Below are 24,227 nucleotides of genomic sequence, written 5' to 3' on the forward strand. Positions count from 1 at the left end.
AGGATTAGTGGTATTTTTTAGAAAAACAACACCAACAAAATAACATCACAACTGTCACAAAATACGCCCGTCCAATTTTAGGACGCCAAGTTTGGTGATAAGAGGTTGTACGTGTAAACACATTTAGAGAGCGGACACTGAAAGAACAGTTTTTTTCCAATTCAACGGTCATAACTCTGGAGTACCTGAGGCGACATGGCTGGTTATCGAATCTGACCAGGACATTCTGCACACACAACCAAAGTTGGTTATGGTTGAAAAAAAGGTTTCTCAAGATATTGATCGGACAATACCGATCTTAGGTATTTAATATAATTAAAGGGCGGTTACTATTGAGTGACTCAAGCGATATGGCTGGTTTTCGAACTCGGACCAAATTTGATGATGATAAGACAACGACTCTAAAGTTATTGATCGAACAATAGCCATTTTATGTATTTAAATCGATGAAGGGCGGTTACTCATGAGTGACTCAATCGATATGGCTGGTTCACGAATTCTGACCAAATTTGGTGAAGATTGTAATTGATAGGACAAAACCAATCTTATTTAATTTCTTTTACTAAAGGGCGATAACTCTCTAATGACTCAAGCGGCTAGTTATCAAACTTGTCCGAGAAATATGACCCAAGCACATTCTGACCAAATTTGATGAAGATTGGACAACCCATTGGGTGACAAAAGTGAATAGGCTGGTTATCGAACTTTTCCGAGATATTATGCCGATACTCATTCTGACTACATTTGGTGATGAATGTTTTCAAATGTAATTAATCGGACCATACTGATTTGAGGTAATTTCTATAACGAAAGGGCGTCAACTGGCTGTAGCAATATTGCTGGTGTTCGAACTTGTCCAAGATACCATGCCGATACTCATTATGCTTTGGTGATAATTGGATAAAGACTTCAAGAGGTATTGATCGGACAAGACCGATTTAGGTTATTTCTATTAAACAGGGGTGATAACTCTGGAGCGACTATGGCTGTGTAATTGGGCAAAGGCTTCTAAAGTCGTTGAGCGGTCAAGGCCAATTTTTTGGAATTTCTTTAATTAAAGGGCAATAACTCTCGAGCGATGCAAGCGATTTGGCTAGTCATCGAACTTGTCCGAGATAATATGCCAATACACATTCTGACCAAATTTGATGTGAGATTGGGTAAAGAATTATAAACTTATTGAGCCGACAGCATACTGGACGATACCCGAAGCTCGCCCGTTCGCCAATGAAACTTTACGAGATATGATGTCAATACACATTCTGCCAAATTTGGTGGTGTTGGACACAGACTTTAAGAGTTATTGAGGGGACAATTCCAATTTTAGGTCATTCCTATGACTAAAAGGTGATAACTCTAGAGTGATTTAGGCCATTTTGCTGGTTATCGAATTTGTTTTAGATATTATACCAATTCACATTCTGACTAAACTTTAATACGTTCAATACTTAATACACACTATATACACCACCACAAACAAATATTTTTATAATAATGTCAACATTTCGGACTAGAAACTAGATGGTCCCCAAATCGGCGAATATAGTATTTCCTCAAAACAAGCATATACTTGTCAAAACGAGCTAGAATGAGACCGATAATACATCATTTTACATGATTTGAAGAATAAGCACAACAGTTGTCTCACAGCCGGTCCCAGGCAAGTTTCTCCGTTCATAAACAGCTCGGTATGTTCGTTTTTCTGAACATTTTGCAAGTCACGTGATCGTTCCATACATTAACCAGTCAAACTTGTTTTAGCTAACGCCCTGTCAGCTTCAGCAGTGGTAATCTCTTTAAAAAATTTCATCGATTAACTTCATCACCGAAATCAACCTGTCGGACTCTGTATCTACATTTTTTGCAGCAGTTTTCCGCTTTATTGCACTGTCCGTCCTTTTGGAAAACGATGTTATGTGTATAAGTAACATGTGAAAATCACGTGACAATTATATCGATGTTATTTAAAACTTACTGGGTAGACAATTCCAGTAGATTTTGAATTGAAAAAATACGCAAAAACTGCGAAAGATAAATTTGTCGTAAGCGTTTTGGAACACCAGTAAGTTAGATTCAATGCACTATACACAACGATATCAATTTCAAGTAAGTTCTCGATATTTGTTTTTCTTGCAATTGTATATCCTGTCAAGTCCCCGTCAAGTTGTTTTGTACGAAAAGGTTAGCCATGTTCTCTTTATAGTGCCGTTTGTTTTTTACACTGTATTAGTCCAATACATCTTCGTCGGAGAGTATTCATCGAACGCTGTGGAGTGTTCAGGGACATTTTTCCTCGGACTGTTGTCTGAAATATACAAAATAAGACATTACGAGATATACGCGAATACAGTTTTGTAAATATAACTGCATAGTTAAAACGCAGTATGTTCCACCATGCAAAGTTGGTTTGAAGGACCAGAACATAACAGGTTACAAAATTGCAATCTTGGTTTAGCTTTGAGGCTCAGTACATGACAAACACAATGCATTTGGAACATAAATGTAGTAAGCAGATGAAAATGACGAAATAAGGTTTTATCAGATTGTGACTAAAACATAATGACTTATGGCTATGTGGCATTGCTTCATTATTAATTATCCATCCTTTTGTAAAAAAATATACTCGTTATTAGACATTTTGCAAATGATGTTTGTTTTACTCTTAATAAAGTTTATTTCTAAAAACTAAATTGAAGATGAATATTTTTATTTTCTGATCGACTAATCAAGAGCGCATAAAGCATTCCATATATTTTATTGTGTAAGAGTATACCCTTAATTATTATTCAAAAGTGTTTCTTTTAATTGAGCACAACTCTGAATTTATCATAACAAAAAAGCATAATGTTTTCGGCTACTGGACTTGTTTCTGGGTTTTTTCTTATAATTATTGTTTTTAATTGTTTTTGTTGAACTCAAGACCTCATTTGAAATAAGTCCGGTCCACCAAGTTATTAATTCCTGCCAGATCGAGTATATCTAATTGATACAAGGCTTTGACAAAAGTTGCCTACTGAACAGTTGCATTATTCCGGGTTAATTTTGAAGTTTTCTTAAGATATTGTCGGAATTACTGAACATAAATGCATGAAATTTAACAGAACAATGTTGGGTCCTATATAAACTAATGCGGAAAAAGAGTTAAGAAAATCCAATTAATATATATAGAATGTTCTGTACGAAACGATAAAAGGTCCAAGAAAATTATCACGTCAATATATTTCCATGCGGCAGTAAATGAGGCAGTAATTGTTTTATACCTGTGTATATATTTTATATTTCTCCGAAGTATAATCATGCGTATTTTCTGCCTATCCGAATTACTCATTTGTCCGAACTTGTAAACTTAAGTTGTTTTCACATCAAATGCCTCACCATAATAACATTATTTTTCTTGTATTTTCGCATTGTTTAATGATTGCATGACGATATCTCACCATGGTATTATAGTAGGTATATTATTTAAAGAGAACCCTGCCAAACCTCTATATATCAGCTCGCGCTGTATATGACGTCATCACCCATGTGACTTAATATTGACATTTGGAAAAGCGAAATTAAGAGGTATTTATTTGGTGATTTTATTCCCATAACTGCACTGTTGTGTAGTCTCTCTGTTGCTACGGAGGTAAGTTGCGTTGACTGCGATCATTGTATTTTAATCACAATCACCGAAACAATTTTTCAATAATTTCCTATTTTTAGGCAATTCAGGAATTAGGCAATTGTCCAGTTATGTATTAATTCACAGTCCTTGCAAGGACTTCCAACAATATTTTATTTCAAACACAGGCTGGTTAATAACACGTCCAATAGTGTGCCTAAGCACACAATTCAGTTGGTGACCATATTAGCAGAACAGAACAGAACGTTTAGTTTTACTTAGATTGACAAACAAGCCATCACTCAGACATAATAAATCCTACTTATTCATTAATACAAACCCATGTGAAAGGTATTTACAATTATTTTAAGAGTAGTTATCATCAAGGCATTATTTTATCAGTATTAATACTGAAAACAAAAACAGAATATTAAGCACTTTGCAAACATGTTAATAAAATCTCTTAACATTAAGTTTCATTGCGTAATTGAAAAAGCAAACAGTTTCGATTAATGCGATTTGATTTCGCTTGGAAAAAGTAAACAAACGAGAAATACCACTAATATACTGTATATATTAATAAAAGTGGCGTATTATAGATTGGCGAAAACCGGACTGGTGTTCCACTTAAGTCTTACCCCGTTGAATATTTAGCCAAGGGGTCTTTATTAACGGACGACAGATCGATTTTAAACGTTGAAAACTTAACCCGACCGTTAACTGATGATACTTCGTCGCCTGAAAAGCTGGCCCTCATTGAAAAGTGAACAATGGTGGTATTTAATATCAAACTATGCCAATCATATGGTCATAACTCACTGTGTTCATTAATTGTATAATTATGTTGGTTATTTATACCACGCAAAGCGATTGGCTACATCATTCTTAGATTTGTTTCCACATTAACCCCTTGTTAGATATATATATTTATAGAACTTGAACATAAAATTATTTAATTGTCTTTGTTATCAAAACTTACAAATACACTATCATGCCGTTCTTCTATTGTTTTTCGCAACATCCAATTTCAATATTCGCATTCGCAATAGATTTTCTGTTCTATGAAATTGTCGTTAACTTTGCAACAACCGGTCGACATTTCCTGATGTCTTTAGGCGGAGTTTCGCAAGAAAGACCAGAGTCATGCATATATAAAACACGAATTAAAAATGAAAAATCATTGCGAAAATCATGAAACAAAAATCAATATTATCACAAATAATAAAGTAAAAGATAAACGGGAAATGTAAATACATGTATATAGAGAATGAAACAACAAACTTTCTGTTTCTTTTATGCTTACGTTTGGAGTGTTATTCATAGTGTATTTTTCCTAAAAAAGCTTTTTGGAAGTGTGTTTTCTACGCCGATACCCGTGGGACGCCCCTCATGCAAAATTATAGCAGATGACGTAGCTGTCAATTTTCTTGTTCTGGTTCGTGGAGAAAAAAAATCAGATATTTTTTTATAGTCAATTATTCACTCGTTCTTAAGTGCAAACATTTTATGAACATTAATCAATGAACTTTTATTAATGCATCTATGCTCTTAATAATTACAGTAAATTCGTATTTTCTATCTATTTAAGAGCAATAACTTCAGAGTGACTATAGCAATTTTCGTTAACACACGTCCAATATTTACCAATATAATTCTATCAATAAACAGTGTTCCGAAGGCTAAGTTAAAATTGAATAAGAACTGCATACAAATTGGTGGACATCAAAGACATCCAGCCGTTCGCGGTTTCCGAGAAATATTTCCAATTTTTTATTATTTTTTCCTTTACAAAATTATGTTTCCATCTTCTGTTGTTCATTTTTTTAAATAATGATAAAGGTTTTGACAAAATGAAATACAGGACAAAAGATACAATAACGTTTGTTTATTTAACTAGAAATATGTCCACGGGACACAGATGCCACAATTTTTATGTAACAATATAAATCAGCGATAAGTGTAGGTTTAAGTTAGTAGGGATTGTTAAGTGACTTGCTTGTATATTAGAAGGATATCATGCATATTTTACACTTTTCGAATAGAGTAAATCGTAAGTCATTGAAGCTGGACTAAACCATAATATATTACAAATGATTTTAACATCGCATTTTAGTAACCCATAAGGAACATAAGTTTTTAGAAAACCTTTTGTAAGAAATAACTTGAGGGTGCCGGGAGAGTTAAGTATTTTGTAACAGGTTTACTAGCGAGAACATCAGACAAGGGAATGCATGCCAAATAGAGTGTTAATATCAATTTAATACGTCATGTTTTTTTTCTTTAAAAGGTACTATTTTCAAAGTATTTCTACAACGTGGTAGCATGTCAATAATTAATTTATGGATATACACAAGGATTGCTGTTCAGAAGTTCACATTACCGTGAAATGCCATCGGATTTAGTTTAGCTTTTAAATATGATGCCAAAAATCAAGACGATTTTTTTACTTGATTCTGTTGTCATACACTCGTCTATAAGATGTCCCATTGTGGTAGTAATTGCATGTAGCTTACCATACGAGGTCACAGACTACTATTTGTATTTAAATATTTGCATGCCTCGTGTATAAGATGCCCCATTGTGGTAGTAAATTCATGTGACTTACCCTACGAGGTCACAGACTACTATTTATATTTAAATATTTGCACGTCTCGTCTATAAGATGCCCTACCGTGGTAGTAATTTCATGTAACTTACCCTACGAGATCTCAGACTACTATTTATATTTAAATATTTGCATGCCTCGTCTATAAGATGCCTACCGTGGTAGTAATTTCATGTAACTTACCCTACGAGATCTCAGACTACTATTTATATTTAAATATTTGCATGCCTCGTCTATAAGATGCCCTACCGTGGTAGTAATTTCATGTAACTTACCCTACGAGATCTCAGACTACTATTTATATTTAAATATTTGCATGCCTCGTCTATAAGATGCCCTACCGTGGTAGTAATTTCATGTAACTTACCCTACGAGATCTCAGACTACTATTTATATTTAAATATTTGCATGCCTCGTCTATAAGATGCCCTACCGTGGTAGTAATTTCATGTAACTTACCCTACGAGATCTCAGACTACTATTTATATTTAAATATTTACATGCCTCGTCTATAAGATGCCCTACCGTGGTAGTAATTTCATGTAACTTACCCTACGAGATCTCAGACTACTATTTATATTTAAATATTTGCATGCCTCGTCTATAAGATGTCCCACTGTGGTAGTAATTTCATGTAACTTACCCTACGAGATCTCAGACTACTATTTATATTTAAATATTTGCATGCCTCGTCTATAAGATGCCCTACCGTGGTAGTAAGTTCATGTAGCTTACCCTACGCGGTCACAGACTACTATTTATATTTAAATATTTGCTTGCCTCGTGTATAAGATGCCCCATTGTGGTAGTAATTTCATGTTACTTACCCTACGAGGTCACAGACTACTATTTATATTTAAATATTTGCATGCCTCGTGTATAAGATGCACCATTGTGGTAGTAAGTTCATGTAACTTACCCTACGCGGTCACAGACTACTATTTATATTTAAATATTTGCTTGCCTCGTGTATAAGATGCCCCATTGTGGTAGTAATTTCATGTAACTTACCCTACGAGGTCACAGACTTCTATTTGTATTTAAATATTTGCTTGCCTCGTGTATAAGATGCCTCATTGTGGTAGTAATTTCATGTAACTTACCCTACGAGGTCACAGACTACTATTTGTATTTAAATATTTGCTTGCCTCGTGTATAAGATGCCCCATTGTGGTAGTAATTTCATGTAGCATACCCTACGAGGTCACAGACTACTATTTGTATTTAAATATTTGCATGCCTCGTCTATAAGATGCCTCATTGTGGTAGTAATTTCATGAAGATTACCCTACGAGGTCACAGACTACTATTTGTATTTAAATATTTGCTTGCCTCGTGTATAAGATGCCCCATTGTGGTAGTAATTTCATGAAGATTACCCTACGAGGTCACAGACTACTATTTGAATTTAAATATTTGCTTGCCTCGTGTATAAGATGCCTCATTGTGGTAGTAATTTCATGTAACTTACCCTACGAGGTCACAGACTACTATTTGTATTTAAATATTTGCTTGCCTCGTGTATAAGATGCCCCATTGTGGTAGTAATTTCATGTAGCTTACCCTACGAGGTCACAGACTACTATTTGTATTTAAATATTTGCATGCCTCGTCTATAAGATGCCCCATTGTGGTAGTAATTTCATGAAGATTACCCTACGAGGTCACAGACTACTATTTGAATTTAAATATTTGCTTGCCTCGTGTATAAGATGCCCCATTCTGGTAGTAATTTCATGTTGCTTACCCTACACGGTCACAGACTACTATTTATATTTAAATATTTGCTTGCCACGTGTATAAGATACCCCACCGTGGTAGTAATTTCTTGTAGCTTGCCCCGCGAGATCACAGACTACTATTTATATCAAATATTTGCATGCCTCGATTCTAAGATGCCCCACTGTGGTAGTAATTTCATGAAGCTTACCCTACGCGGTCACAGACTACTATTTGTATTTAAATATTTGCTTGCCTCGTCTTTAAGATGGCCCACTGTGGTAGTAGTGTCATGTAACTTGCCCTACGACGTCACCAACTACTATTAAAATTAAGATATTTGCATGCCCGAATTTTTTTAAATGTACCTCCAAATTTCGTGTCAAAATACGTGCAGAAAAAGTGAGAAGTAGCGAATCCATCGTCGTCGGCACACTATAAGGCTAAACTTCGAGCTTATATAAGGTTGACCTTCGAACCAGGAGTCCATCTAGCACATACCTGGCTTAAAAAAATGAGAGAGGATATACAAATTAACTAGAAAACCTTTTATAACAAGAGCTGTTAAAGGAACTGTCTCCAACTGGGCCTTGTCAGGGGGATAACCATTGTTTTGCTTTTCTAACATACGACTATGTTGAATACATCTTAAAAGATTGTTTTAAATATTATATATTGTAAAAAAGTTGAAAACAAAGCAATGCTATGACATACTAGTTTGCTGCACTTCGAGCAGAAAGCATGAGGATATCTGTGATACACTCTCCAAGTTTATTTCAAGGAATTCGGTTGATGACATGACTTTCCAATGATGCTCTACAAGTATGTGAAGTTTGATTGAATTCAAAAGAAAAGTTGAACGTTATAGCCAAGACATGGCTGAGAAAGGGTGAAACAAATATTACAGTGACCTCCAAATGTTGATCTTTTGAGATGAGACCGCGGGTCACCTCCCATTTAAAGGTAAAACGTCATGGCTGTGACAGGAGTTATTGCAATGAAATCCATACTATACAATCTTGACCTTTTAGACGAGAGCACGACTGCTTTGTGCGACACACCTTTATATGTGCTCTACAATGCTATACACAAGGTTTGACTGAATTCCCATAAATTGTTAAAATGCAATGACTGAGACTCGAACTAGAGTAATGATGTCCAAAACGGGCAACATTGATCTTACCTTTGAGACGAGATCAAACATAGTATGTCTCCCTTAACCCTGATACTCTACCATTCTGTAGTTTCCAAAGAATAATTTAAAGGTCATGTCTCAGGTCTTAACAGACGGACGAACTTATGGACGGGACGGACGGACAGTGCGATCACTTTTAGCCACCGTTTGGGGGCGTACACATTTCTAAGTAGGAATGTATTAGAATTAAAATAATTAAATAAGCTAAGGACAAAGTAAAATCCATTATTACAAATTATATCAAAATTGGTTTGTTTGAGAAACCAGCATCACCTTAAAATCAATGTCAACAAGGTCAAGAAGAAGCAGCTAAGTCGCTGATTCAGTATTTGGCCATACACTCGAGCGTGTGTTAGATTGAACAATGGCGTCTATCTCAAATCTACATGGAGAAACTTAATGAGAGAGATGAAATGTAGATTTTGTATTCGTTCAAGCATTTTTATAAGAATAAGACAACATGCATTTTATATACATTGCCTATTAGGAATTTTTTAAACCAATTCGTTTTAAACTAAAGAACACGTATTAAAAGTGCTAGCGTATATTATTCATTTATTGCAATAAACATACGTAAGAGACCAGCAGAGTGCTTTACCTCATCAGTTCTTGTTATAATCCAATAAGTAACATCTTAGCAGCGAATCCATCGTCGTTGATTCGGTGCTACTTCATATTGCACTGCGGTCTAGTACAGCCGGTTAGGTTGGTCTTCGATCTTGGCGGCCATCTTACACCTACCTCGCTTAATTGAATTGAAAGGCAATGTTAACATTATTAAAACAAAAACCACAATAGCTTCATTTAATTGAAATGTACTATTTAAAAACAGCAACAACAACAAATACCACAATAGCTTAATTACACTAGTTAAGTCTAGTTTGAAGTTATTTATTTAACAATGATTGTGAAACTAGTTATTACAACATTATAAACACTCTCGTCGGTGGGATGCTAAGCGAGAGTGTGGTCTTGTGATGTTGAGGAAACCGGAGTACTCGGAGTTAACCCATATGTCCGGCTTGGTGACCTCAAATCAAACTCTCATGCACCCAGGCTGGGAATCGAACCAGGGTCGCCTAGGCGAGAAGCGAGTTATCTAACCACTGCACTCAACTCAACTCAACATCTTTATTTCCCCCATGGCTGGAGATATTCATGGTATATACAAACATTTATAGACATAGAACGTATATAATATATGTATAATAATAGTACAGTTCAAAATTATTGCGTATTGGTGTCAAAACATTTATACAAACATTGCAGGATATAGCTTCATATCTAAGTATAAATAAAAAGCTTATATTCTACATGCAAATAAGATTAGTCTATTTGATTTCCATGATAGTGTAGTTGTATGTGATTCGCCGCTTGGATGCAAAAATCTTGTCAAAACGAAATACAAGAGATTTGCAGCAGCGAGTTATAGCATACATAATTTTGTTTATGTTAGAAAGATAACATGAGCATAGATTAATTGATAAGAATAATCCATAAATTGCCTAGCAGTTTTATATGAAAAATGTCACTATGTTGCATGGTCGTTCCCGCCTAGACGAAACAGCACATTGTAGAGCTTGGATTTTACTAACGAAAGGTTAGTAAAAGTATCTGTTTAAACAGCGTGTAATAAATTTAAAACATAATTTCAAAAAATCGATGTGTTGATCGATTTCCAGTAGTGGCTCGATTGGGGCCCCTGAAACCTTTAAGCATCAGGTAAGGCTGTCAAGGGTTATGTAAAAATAATTAAAACAAATACCACATTAGCTTCATTAAATTCAAAGATTATGTTCAATTAATTAAAACGGAAACCACAATAGCTTCACTGAATTCTAAGGTTATGTTAAAATAATTAAAGCAAAAACCACGAGAGACCTGTATTTCTAAATTATATATATCATATATAACAAGAGCCGTCGTAAGACAGCGCGCTCGACTACGCCGCTTTGACTTAGAATACAATAACGATGTAATAATACCAAGTTTGGTCTCTTTATGTCAAACCTAACTAAAATTATTCGATACATAATTTGACTTTGATGCTGCCCTCCCACCAGCCCGCCCAAACAATGACTCAAGTCATTCAAATAACTTGATTTCCCATTATGAAAATGTGGTTAAGAATGTACAAATATACCTTTCAAAGGAAATTAAAAAAAATCAAAAAAAATCAAGGGCCATAATTTGTATTTAGGCTTAAAACGGAGTTATGTTTCTTGTTGTAAGATGGTTGTAAATAATTTTGAATTTTATTTAGTGCATTTAATGAACGGTATAGAAGTTTTTTTTATTAAAATCCCAACTTGCCCTTAACTTTTACTTGCCTAAAACTTTAACCTAAGTCAATCAGGGGCCATAACTTGTATTAAGGATATGGAGTTATGTAACCTCATTGGGTGATGGTCCTGAACAATTGTGTGAAGTATTAAGTCAATTGAATGAAGGGTATAGAAGTTATTAAACAATATCCCAACCTGCCCCAAAACTTTAACCTAAGTTCCATAGTCAATCAGGGGCCATAATTTGTATAAAAGATAATATGGAGTTATCTAACCTCATTATGTGATGGCTCTGAACATCTGTGTGAAGTATTAGGTCAATTGAATGAATGGTATTGGAGTTTTAAGTGAAAATCCCAACTTGCCCTAAAACTTTAACCTGCCCTAAAACTTTAACCTAAGTCAATCCGGGGCCATAACTTGTATTTAGGATAATATGGAGTTATGTAACCTCATTGTGTGATGGTCCTGAACAACTGTGTGAAGTATTAAGTCAATTGAACAAAGGATATAGAAGTTATTAATAAATAGTCCAACTTGCCCTAAAACTTTAACCTAAGTTCCCTAGTCAATCAGGGGCCATAATCTGTGTAAAGAATAATATGGAGTTTTCTAACCTCATCATGTGATGGCCCTGAACAACTGCGTGAAGTATTAAGTCAATTGAATGTAAGGTATTGGACTTATAAGTGAAAATCCCAACTTGCCCTAAAACTTTAACCGGACGCCGACGCTGGGGCGAGTAGTATAACCCACCAATTCTTCGAATAGTCGAGCTAAAAAGCGTCGAGGAACAGTCCTAATGTGGTAATCCCATCGATATTTTAATAATGCGAACTATGTATGTATCTTGTGTGTATCTTGCCAATTGCTTGTTTATTTGGCTTTAACCTCGTGTCATTATATTTTACAAGACCACAATAGCTCAGTTTATATATGTAGTTTACATTGTATTATTAGAAATATAGATGTAGATAACGACAAACTGCCTCTTTTAAAAATAGGTTGATCTGTTTGAAAACTATTTCCTTGTAGGAATAATTCCAATTTTTGAAGGCAGTAATCAAAAATGGAAATGGGGCATTCAGACCTCAACTATACTCTGACAAATTGACGTTATAGGGGTCATCATGGCGGTCGCCCTGTTCATAAACGTTTCGCCAATCTTGTGACTCGAAGTAAAGTTTCCTTGGAATAACATAACTGCAACCCAAAAGCCTTTTTGTACCTTAGACTTAGTTTAGAGTTACAACCTTTGAAACATAAATATTTTTTGCAAATGCAATATAAAGTGGAATTACGGCAAACGGCATAATGGAGAAGTTATGCAAGGCGTATAATTAAAGAGCTTTAACATTGGACATTTAGAATTTAGAATAGCCTATGGTATCCCCGAAAATGATATATAACACTCTTTTATGTGAACTAGGTTACACATGTTGCCGCTCGAAAAACAGTTTTTAATCGAAATGAATCCATGCTTAATTAGGTAATGGGACTAGAACCAAACATGATTCGTTGACCTTGAACATAACGACTCAGAATAACTGCACCTATAGTATGTATTATTAATGTACATTGTGTGAACTGTTTGATTGATCAGCAAATTGTACAGGGGCACATAATACATTTTCCCTTGCCAATGACCATTCATCCCTCCCCCACCCCCAGCAAACGGTTACACGTTCTAGAAGTGATCATACTGATGAATGTAGCGCAGGTCAAAACAAATACTGTCCTTGGAATGACAATATATCGCATACTATTTGTTCCATGGGTTGTGACTGTCCTTTTTACTAAAGATGCGTTCTTAGCTTTTATGACCATGACTTAAATCATTGGTTCAATTGTCAGGCAGCAGTGCATGTCGTATCTTTTTGGACGTCTGGTAACTTACTTTGACTACATCGGGTAGACATATATGTTGCTGGGCTTGGCATGTCCATTTCCTTTCCATTGGATCAACATTCAGTACCACAAAATTCATCTAAAACATGAAAACGGAAGTATCGGTTGGCTAAAATTGTTCAGTAATGATAGGTGCAACATTGCACTGGCTTAAGCGGCGGTATTTCATTTTACAAAAAAATACTTTACAAAATAAATGTCAACGGCGTGGCCTAATCTCCATTGAGTTGTAACATATTTTGCACCGGTCATTGCGCAATGGTGACTCACGTTACCAACCAACAACAGCTGTATCTCAAACGTGAGTGGAAAGAACCTCATACATACACGTACACATGAAAAGGCAATAATTTGCATTTAAACGTTTTTGTGTGTGTAATTTACTTGAGTAAACATTTTGGTAGTTGATCATTCTAAGGCAGTCACATCCCACCCCACCAAAACAACAAAAACAACAACAACAACAGCAGATGTGATAAACGATGTTTTTGACTTGTTTTTCTCTTGACTTTCATCTGACATGGTTTTGCTTTTTTGGCTGAGTCTACGTGTCTTTCCTCAGTTGCCCTTCTAATGCCTGTACATAATTGATTCATTGGCCTACAGTTATACATGTATATAAGACAAAGCAAAATTAAAAATAACATTTGTCTTCATATGTTATTTCTCCCAATAAAACACTGCAATGCAATAGACTAGTTAAGTCAGAAAGGCTTCCCGATTTCGGCCAAACTCAATCAAACCGAGGCTTTATTTTCAAACTTTCGATGATCTATGTGCTTCTGAAGGATTTCTTTTCACAATATTAATTTTGTCTTTGATTATGGGTGGCGTTCAGTAAACATGGTCTCAAAAGTACCCCTACCTCGTTCTTAATGTAGACCGAAGTTGCGATCTGGTTCTCTCTGGATTATTGAAAATAACTTCGTGGTCGTTTAAGGTGATTCTAGAAAAAGAATGTCGGTGCTAAGCTATTGACAAAGTGGGCGCATCTACTAATAATGATTAGTCCTAATCAAACCGGTTAGACTATTATACTCTTCAAGGGTCTCTTTGGCTGTTGAAAACTGATACACATGTTAAAACATTGATAGATATTTGCTTTTTTGTAACCAGGAAATGAATCTCATCCACACTTTTTCATTATTTTCCAAATAACTTTCTTATTTGACAAGATATCATCAAGGACTCTCAAGGCATTGTTAAATAGGTAGTCTAGGACATTATGGCACAACAACAAAGTCATAATGTCGAAAGACTTTTCCGAAAGAATGTAAATGCTTTTTTATCCAAAATTTGATAAAACCTTCTTTTGTAAAATTTGTTCAACTCCTCACTACCCCAAAACACGTCACCAAGAATGTATGTTTTACTCAAAACTTCGCTACGCTCACTCCGCCCATTCTTATTCATTAAGAATTTACTTCATGTCATCTAAATATAACATAAACATAAACGGTCTGAATTTGGGTGAATTAAGGGGCTTCCACAGTTGAAAAGACGTTTGAATGATCAAACATAAAATGATGTTTATTTTTTTTTTATGTTTTGAGGTTCAATATTCCACAAGCATATTACATATATCCGTTGCAACATGTGTAGCTGTAACTAGGAATTGGGGAAATTTTACGTAGGAAATTTTTTATCAGATTTCTAATCAATACGATTGAGCATTTTTCCGGAAATGTCTTTATAGAAAACGAATATGTTTTATTTTGTTTCAAAATAGTCAGTAGTACCCAGTCAGCAACGGCTAAAGGATTTTGAAGTTGCAGCTATTTTTGGAAAGATATTTGTAATTTTAGAAACAGGAAATCTACTACTAATCCACATTTTTCATTATTTTATTGAATATCTTTCTTATTTGATAAAATATCTTCAAGTCCTCATAAGACATTGTTGATAAAGTAGTATGGGGCATTTCGACACAAATACGTAGTTATATTGTTCATTTACTTTTCCGAAAAATACAAATGGTCAATTCATAACATTTGGTCTACTCCTTATTACCCCAACAAATGTCACAAAGGATGTATGTTTTACCCCCTAAAAAGACTGTTCCTCGAAACTTAATAAAACATGAACCTTTGAAACGTTTTAATTTGTTGCCGTCCCCACCCACCTTTGCATTATAGAAGGCCCTTAAACCATTAATAAATCAAAACATAATTTTGTGAAACAATAGAACATGCACATTTGAGTATTCAAGAAAACATCCAAAATGTTTCAATATATATGTATATGAAAACCTACAGAAACAAGCTCAGTAGCCGAAATTTTGTTTTTTACAATGCTTGCAATTAAAATATACACTTAGTCATTTCGTCATAATAAACAGGTAAACCAAACAGTCTTTTAAAATGAGTGTGTAACAATCATACTAGAAAACAATTCTTTATGAATAATTTGTGGGTTTAATACATTTAAAATTGCATATACAATAGTCATACATAACAATATCTAATAATATATGTATACTTACAAAAAATGCATTACTTCCGCTTAACAACAGGTCACTCCTTTCGGTGAGTTCAAAATCAAGTACGTATACTCATACTTAACGACACTTGTAAGCGAATGTTCTGATGACACATACCATAAATAATGAAGTTAGTAATGTTACTATTAATACTTCTCTTTTCAGTTGAATCAAATATGTTAAGTTAAACATGAAGTATGCGTATGTAAATAATGTATATTTGAGCATAAAATCTTACATAATTCATATTTAAAATTAACCCAAAGAAAATTCAACCGCACATAAATACCAAATACAATACGCTGTATTGATACGGTGAAAAGTTGGGTCAAGTTTTTTATTCAATCGAACATGTGCTTTTTTGTTCACATTCCAGTAATCGATTCATCTAAGGTCAGAGGCGTAGTTTGTCTAAAAAAGACGTCATGGTCGGCCAATTTCTATGTGGGTTGTGGGGTATGCCCCCTTTGAATTGTTATTTTCAGCTGGATTGTTGGAGGTGCATTTTGGCGTACATATATTTTCTACAAGTAAATATATATATAAGAACACTTATTCCTTTTGGTTGACATTTTTGTTTCTTCTTTTTTTCGGAAAGAACGTGTAGAATGTGTTAATCTCCGAGAAACAACGGATTAATTTGTATTCAAGAAAGATACTCAGACATAGAAATTAAAGTATACCTATGGCATCGTTTAAATCCTTGGATAACGTCACACAATCGTTGTCCGCTAAACAAATAAAGTCGTCGAATTTCCCCCCAAAACCCCTTCTGTATGTTTAATACGACGCACAACGAACGCAACGACGACGCCGACAGCACCAAGGCTATGACATTTTGGATTATTTTCTACGAAAAAGAGACAAGCTTTAGAAAAATTATGTTTTAACCGAGTTGAATTAACACAATTCCATTAAAGAGCTCTTCAGTTTCATTGATTATTAAAGACCCAGTATGTTTAGTGGTGTAAACTTTTTTGTTGTATGCACTTATATCCAAATGACTTCTTTTAACCTTTTAGATTTTTTAAACCCCCAGGATGATAAAAAATGCATTTATACAATACGCAACATTTACAAAAAGAAAACTGAAAGTACATGTATATAAATTTAGCGCGCACAACGTCATCACGAAATTTGCATATCACGTGACTTTTTGTTTGTGCATTCGTCGGAATCGATCCAATTAAAGTTAATCAACAGACAAATTGAAAAAAGTGTCCTCGATTGTCATTGGCCCACAAAAAAATGCAAATAACAAGTATATGCTACCTTTTACTACTGACACTAGTTTAACAAGTTAGCCTTGATGGAAAATAGACTAAATCATTTGAAAGGGCCTTTATATTCTTTTGCCAAAATAAAGATGCAAACAACAATGGATTGTGGGGCTATACTGTATGTTTGAGTCTGAGACTTAGATTTTCTTGTGGCTTGGCATGTCCCTGTAGTTTACCCTTCATATTTGCATCTTTATTGTTGATGGTCAAAACATATATCACCTTGTGAAAGTAAAAAAGTGTATTTGCTTAATAATATGTTTTATTTCAACACAAAATTTTCAAATAACAGTCAACAAAAACAAAGTGTGGGGATAATAAAACATTAATTTTACAATGATAAAATTACAAGAAAATAGTCATATCATGTATGCATTACCACTATGGTAAACAAAAGAATAACGACATAAAAGAGATGTCTTGCTCAGTATAATGTAGGTTACAATTACGTTATTAGATTGTTGCAATGAATATAGTTTACATGAACTATATTTAATTTTTTGTGTAATACTGTCCCTTTATTATTGGTCCCAGGTACATGTTATATATGTTTTAATGGTGTTTGATAGACATGTTCCGTTAGGAATTAATAACTCATGAGATGGTCTCGCATAAATGGGCAAATTGCACTTATCGGAGGAAATGTTTTCCTGGATCGAAATGTTTTAATTAGATATATAAGATTTGGATAAATCGGGCATTACTTTTTCCCTTTTAAGTACCGAAATCACCTTCTTAATATACCTTAATTATGCAAATAATATTATATATCTAGCATAGTCGATGAATCGGGTAATTACAAACTTGAGTTAATTCGTACCGCGTTTTAACCCCTTTGAATAACGCTTTCTAAAAGTTTTAGTTTGTTCTAAATAGGTCGATGTATTATTAAGGAACGAGCTTTACCGGCATTGTATACATGCTGAACGCGCAGGTGCAAAGCCGCTTACATCAAGGCGAATGAATAATACAATTGAAAAAATAATTGAAAGCCTTTCAGACCTGCTTCATTATGTTATATTTCTGATAGATTATGACTTTGCTATTCATTTCCATTATTTATCATTTACGTTTAGTGGTTAAATATTTGCGATAACCGAAGAACTAATGCGTAAATAAAACATTCCGTTGCGGTAGCACTAGTCACGTGACTTGAGCACAAGGGAGAGTACTACAATGCAGTAAGGGTTATTGTTAGGTACGAAAAATAGTTCTCCATTAGGAGTGATTGTAAAAGAGTGTGTAATAAATCATATCTACAATAACTCGAAAATGTTTTAACACACAAGTAAATAACACTGCTGTTCCCCCATTTCAATGAATTTGAAGATTAGTTAGTTAAAATGTTATATTGTATTTTATATAATGTACGCGTTTCCTCCCAGTTGCATTGTGGGTTGCCGATATTTCCGCCATTTTGTGTGCTGTCGAGAACAAGATTTCGATATATGTGAAACTTTTGTTAATTACTGTTGGTCTGACATGTTTAAAGGTAAGGTTTGTTTAATAGCCAGAAGAGATAATATCTTATGAGACTTTTAAACTGTTCATTTATATCATTTGACGGAATGATTCATACTGGTTCACACATTTATTTGTTGTTCGTTATCTGCATTGGCAGTGACGCCTTGATCACGTGACATCATCCGGGTTCTATTGAGTGTGATAAGTGAAACGAGGATGTTTCTGAGTATTTAGAATATCTACATAGAAACAAAGTGTTTTTGGTCAGTTAAGGCAATAAAACACTTTCAATTAACTTACCCCGCTTCATACTTACAGTAACTGTAATTCTTCAACTCTCGTTGAAAAGATTGCCGTTATTAGTATCCATAAGTGTTTTGTCACGGACCTATAAATATAGGTCTGTGGTTTTGTGTTTATAGTTTAGATGAACTAATGTGTATATGATTATGTATAACATAAAATTTATTGTAAATTACTAAGTTAACTTAAAATTACGATATCAATTATATTTAAACCTTTTCAAATTACAATAAGTATTTTTTACTTATAATCGTGAACATGAACAGTAATATCACTATGAACATATCTTTTTCAACAGTTACATATTTTAATATGTATATATCTAACAAATAGTACTTTGTTAAATCGACTACGTTTTAAGTATCACAAGTAAGATGAATGTAGATTTAGATGAGAGGGGTATGTTTTGGGGTTGTTAGGGTCAAGGTCACTGTAACTAAAATAGGACAACTCAATAGCTTGAGGTAGGAATAATTTATAGTGTTGGAACTTGGTATATATGCAACCAAATTAATACGTATAAATTTGGGGTCAGTGTGGTGAAGTTCAAGATCAAGGTTGCTATTACAAGATAAAGAAACATGATATCAGCTAAATAACATAAGGTAAGATTGTGGTAAACGAATACGTACCTTGGGATTTTTATTGGGGTCAGTATGGTCAATCTCAGGGTCACACTACTAAAAAGAAAAAAATGTTTTCATTCAATAAAAAAAATATGTATATTGAATAATTTTATTGACAAATTTGTGCATAAAGAGGTTATTTTGGATTGTTTATAGGATATGTCGCGCCATTGTCAAGGTTGCTACTAAGAAAAATGTGTTGTACTCAATAGTTTTTGATATCATTATTAATGTCAAGTGATTACACTTGTTGTTAAGGAAGATTTTCTGAATTCTTACCTTCCGTTTGTTTAATTAACATGAGTTACATCGTATACATATTGATAACTTGAGAATTGTGGGACTGGGTATGTGGGATCAAGGTCAATGTCCGTTTTACTAAAATACAATTCGTATAAAATCTACAAAAAAAAACCGTATTTTGTAAGAATTTGTTTTTGTTTGTTTTTTTTGCCATTTTTGGTACGATATTTTTAGTACGGTCGAAAATGGCTCCATCTCGACTCATCCGAAAACTCCACCTATGATAAACAAAACACATATACACGAATTATTTCTGTCTTTCTGTCAACTTAAAATGTTTTCTATTTCTTTACTTCCCTTAAAAACTATTGAAAATAAAATGATTTTCTAGATGTAAATACGTGCTCTTCAGGACGCGTTATATACCTTCAATTTCATTAGTGTCAGAGTAATGACCCTTGTTTAACTTGTTCAAATTTAGCAAATTGACTGAAACATGAAACAGTAAACTAAAACATTGATATTTTTGTCATTTTTTCACCAACCCCTTAACCAATTAAACACGCATCTCAGTGGCACTCTGCAGCAGGGTACTTATGATTGGCAAATCGGTCGAGATTCAATACGTTTAGAGTTCGAAACGGTTAAACCATCTACGAATTTGTTCAGCACAACTGAAATGAGTTTTTTCATTTTCAAGCACCAAGCTCTTTTTTCAAATGTTCAGATCTGAACTTGAAGCATCCAGTCTGTGATGAAATATTTATTTCTCAAATGATCTCCCTTGACAAGCAGGAACAATATTTGCTATTGCTTAGAATAGTAGCATTTGAATTATACGTATATTATCGAGACATAACTACACGCATAACATTTTGCAAAATTTATAAACAGTATACTAAATAAATTTATTTTCAAGCAAACAACTAAGACTACAGGAACGATCCCAGTAGTCGAACAATTTAATATGAATCCTGTTTAGAGAAACAAACGGCGCCGGATTAGAGACACAGTCGTACCAACGTCACACACACCACGCACCCACATATCGAAAAAGATTCCAAGTTCAACTAATAAAAAATCTAATTTGATTTCAAATCAAGTTTGGCAGATTATGATAATTATCACGTGGCGGCAGTTATGGCTATAGTGCAAAGGGAAGTAATAGGTGATCGGAGTTATATTTTATAGTCACTCTCAATTCGATCTTAACAATTCGATTGCAAATGCGTTTACTCTCAAAACAGTTATATTACAATGTTTTTTTTTCGTTTCGTATTTCTGGAAAATAATTAAAAGTATACTACTTACGTTCAGCAAATGGCTTTTCCAGCACCTATTTAATATTAAATGCGAGAATCTGCAGTATTGCCAAGATTCTGCAGTATTGCTAAGTGAATTTTTGCTTAAATACATAAATGTTTGCTGCGCATGCGCAAATATTTGTTAAGGTCGCCGTTGCTTAGGTTCTGCTCAAGAGGTTGAGTCTGAAATGATGTATAATGGTGAAACTATGGTGAAACTATGTGTATATACGTACTTTTGGATCGTATTTAGGGTTTGTTGAATAAAAGCGATTGTGACTTGTATATAATTGGAACCTCTTTTGTCGTGATTAAACTTGGTAAATCGCAACTCATGTAGTTTCGAATTTGGGTTGGAATATATCAATTGAAGGTCTCAACTTGTATTAAGAAAGCCACCATTTGCCACAATTGTTATGCCCCCGAAGGTGGGCATATTAAAATCGCACCGTCCGTCCGTCCGTCCGGCTCTGTAACTTTCCCTTGTATGGACAGATTTTAAAATAACTTGCCACATGTGTTCCACATACCAAGACGACGTGTGGCGTGCAAGACTGTGTCCCTACCTCAAAGGTCAAGGTCACACTTAGTGTTTATTCACAATGGAGTGCTGCATATAAGGACATAGAGTATAGGTTGTCGTGTCCGGGCTGTAACTTTCCCTTGTATGGACAGATTTTAAAATAACTTGCTACATGTGTTCCACATACCAAGACGACGTGTCGCGTGCAAGACCCGTGTCCCTACCTCAAAGGTCAAGGTCACACTTAGTGTTTATTCACAATGGATTGCTGCATATAAAGACATAGAGTACAGGTTGTCGTGTCCGGGCTGTAACTTTCCCTTGTATGGAGAGATTTTAAAATAACTTGCCACATGTGTTCCACATACCAAGACGACGTGTCGCGTGCAAAACCCGTGTCCCTACCTCAAAGGTCAAGGTCACACTTAGTGATTGTTCACAATGAAGTGCTGCATATAAGGACATAGAGTATAGGTTGTCGTGTCCGGGCGGTAACTTTCTCTTGTATGGACAGATTTTAAAATAACTTGCCACATGTGTTCCACATACCAAGACGACGTGTCGCGTGCAAGACCCGTGTCCCTACCTCAAAGGTCAAGGTCACACTTAGTGTTTATTCACAATGGAGTGCTGCATATAAGGACATAGAGTATAGGTTGTCGTGTCCGGGCTGTAAATTTCCCTTGTATGGACAGATTTTAAAATAACTTGCTAAATGTGTTCCACATACCAAGACGACGTGTCGCGTGCAAAGCCCGTGTCCCTACCTCAAAGGTCAAGGTCACACTTAGTGTTTATTCACAATGGAGTGCTGCATATAAGGACATAGGGTATAGGTTGTCGTGTCCGGGCTGTAACTTTCTCTTGTATGGACAGATTTTAAAATAACTTGCCACATGTGTTCCACATACCAAGACAATGTGTCGCGTGCAAGACCCGTGTCCCTACCTCAAAGGTCAAGGTCACACTTAGTGTTTATTTACAATGGAGTGCTGCATATAAGGACATAGAGTATAGGTTGTCGTGTCCGGGCTGTAACTTTCCCTTGTATGGACAGATTTTAAAATAACTTGCCAAATGTGTTCCACATACCAAGACGACGTGTCGCGTGCAAAACCCGTGTCCCTACCTCAAAGGTCAAGGTCACACTTAGTGTTTATTCACAATGGAGTGCTGCATATAAGGACATAGAGTATAGGTTGTCGTGTCCGGGCTGTAAATTTCCCTTGTATGGACAGATTTTAAAATAACTTGCCAAATGTGTTCCACATACCAAGACGACGTGTCGCGTGCAAAACCCGTGTCCCTACCTCAAAGGTCAAGGTCACACTTAGTGTTTATTCACAATGGAGTGCTGCATATAAGGACATAGGGTATAGGTTGTCGTGTCCGGACTGTAACTTTCTCTTGTATGGACAGATTTTAAAATAACTTGCCACATGTGTTCCACATACCAAGACAATGTGTCGCGTGCAAGACCCGTGTCCCTACCTCAAAGGTCAAGGTCACACTTAGTGTTTATTTACAATGGAGTGCTGCATATAAGGACATAGAGTATAGGTTGTCGTGTCCGGGCTGTAACTTTCCCTTGTATGGACAGATTTAAAATAACTTGCCAAATGTGTTCCACATACCAAGACGACGTGTCGCGTGCAAAACCCGTGTCCCTACCTCAAAGGTCAAGGTCACACTTAGTGTTTATTTACAATGGAGTGCTGCATATAAGGACATAGGGTATAGGTTGTCGTGTCCGGGCTGTAACTTTCCCTTGTATGGACAGATTTTAAAATTACTTGCCACATGTGTTTCACATACCAAGACGACGTGTCGCGTGCAAGACCCGTGTCCCTACCTCAAAGGTCAAGGTCATACTTAGTGTTTTATGCCCCCGAAGGTGGGCATATTAAAATCGCACCGTCCGTCCGTCCGTCCGGCTCTGTAACTTTCCCTTGTATGGACAGATTTTAAAATAACTTGCCACATGTGTTCCACATACCAAGACGACGTGTGGCGTGCAAGACTCGTGTCCCTACCTCAAAGGTCAAGGTCACACTTAGTGTTTATTCACAATGGAGTGCTGCATATAAGGACATAGAGTATAGGTTGTCGTGTCCGGGCTGTAACTTTCTCTTGTATGGACAGATTTTAAAATAACTTGCCACATGTGTACCACATACCAAGACGACGTGTCGCGTGCAAGACCCGTGTCCCTACCTCAAAGGTCAAGGTCACACTTAGTGTTTATTCACAATGGAGTGCTGCATATAAGGACATAGAGTACAGGTTGTCGTGTCCGGGCTGTAACTTTCCCTTGTATGGACAGATTTTAAAATAACTTGCCACATGTGTTCCACATACCAAGACGACGTGTCGCGTGCAAGACCCGTGTCCCTACCTCAAAGGTCAAGGTCACACTTAGTGTTTATTCACAATGGAGTGCTGTATATAAGGACATAGAGTAAAGGTTGTCGTGTCCGGGCTGTAACTTTTCCTTGTATGGACAGATTTTAAAATAACTTGCCAAATGTGTTCCACATACCAAGACGACGTGTCGCGTGCAAGACCCGTGTCCCTACCTCAAAGGTCAAGGTCACACTTAGTGTTTATTCACAATGGAGTGCTGTATATAAGGACATAGAGTAAAGGTTGTCGTGTCCGGGCTGTAACTTTTCCTTGTATGGACAGATTT

General features: G+C 35.4%; 1 protein-coding gene and 1 long non-coding RNA gene across 5 annotated transcripts in view; one reads left to right on the forward strand and one right to left on the reverse strand.

Moving 5' to 3' along the window:
* Positions 1-1,413: 1,413 nt before the first annotated feature.
* Positions 1,414-16,027, reverse strand: LOC128233981 (uncharacterized). Of its 4 annotated transcripts, XR_008260834.1 has the most exons (6): positions 15,799-16,027; positions 14,182-14,262; positions 13,306-13,395; positions 9,722-9,868; positions 8,297-8,433; positions 1,414-2,305 (listed from the first exon to the last, which is right to left on the reverse strand). It is a non-coding gene; the product is annotated as an uncharacterized LOC128233981 (long non-coding RNA). The 4 variants fall into 4 exon arrangements; XR_008260835.1 differs by lacking the exon at positions 13,306-13,395; XR_008260836.1 differs by lacking the exons at positions 13,306-13,395; positions 14,182-14,262 and having other exon boundaries at positions 8,297-8,429.
* Positions 16,028-18,481: 2,454 nt separating this feature from the next.
* LOC128235388 (uncharacterized) overlaps positions 18,482-24,227 on the forward strand; it is a 29,045-nt gene continuing 23,299 nt past the window's right edge. The window contains exon 1 of the mRNA XM_052950201.1: positions 18,482-18,567. The gene's annotated coding sequence lies outside the window, so the exon portion shown is untranslated. The remainder of the gene's footprint in view (positions 18,568-24,227) is intronic.

Source organism: Mya arenaria, chromosome 5 (genome assembly GCF_026914265.1).
Source record: "Mya arenaria isolate MELC-2E11 chromosome 5, ASM2691426v1".
Taxonomy (NCBI): Eukaryota; Metazoa; Mollusca; class Bivalvia; order Myida; family Myidae; genus Mya; species Mya arenaria.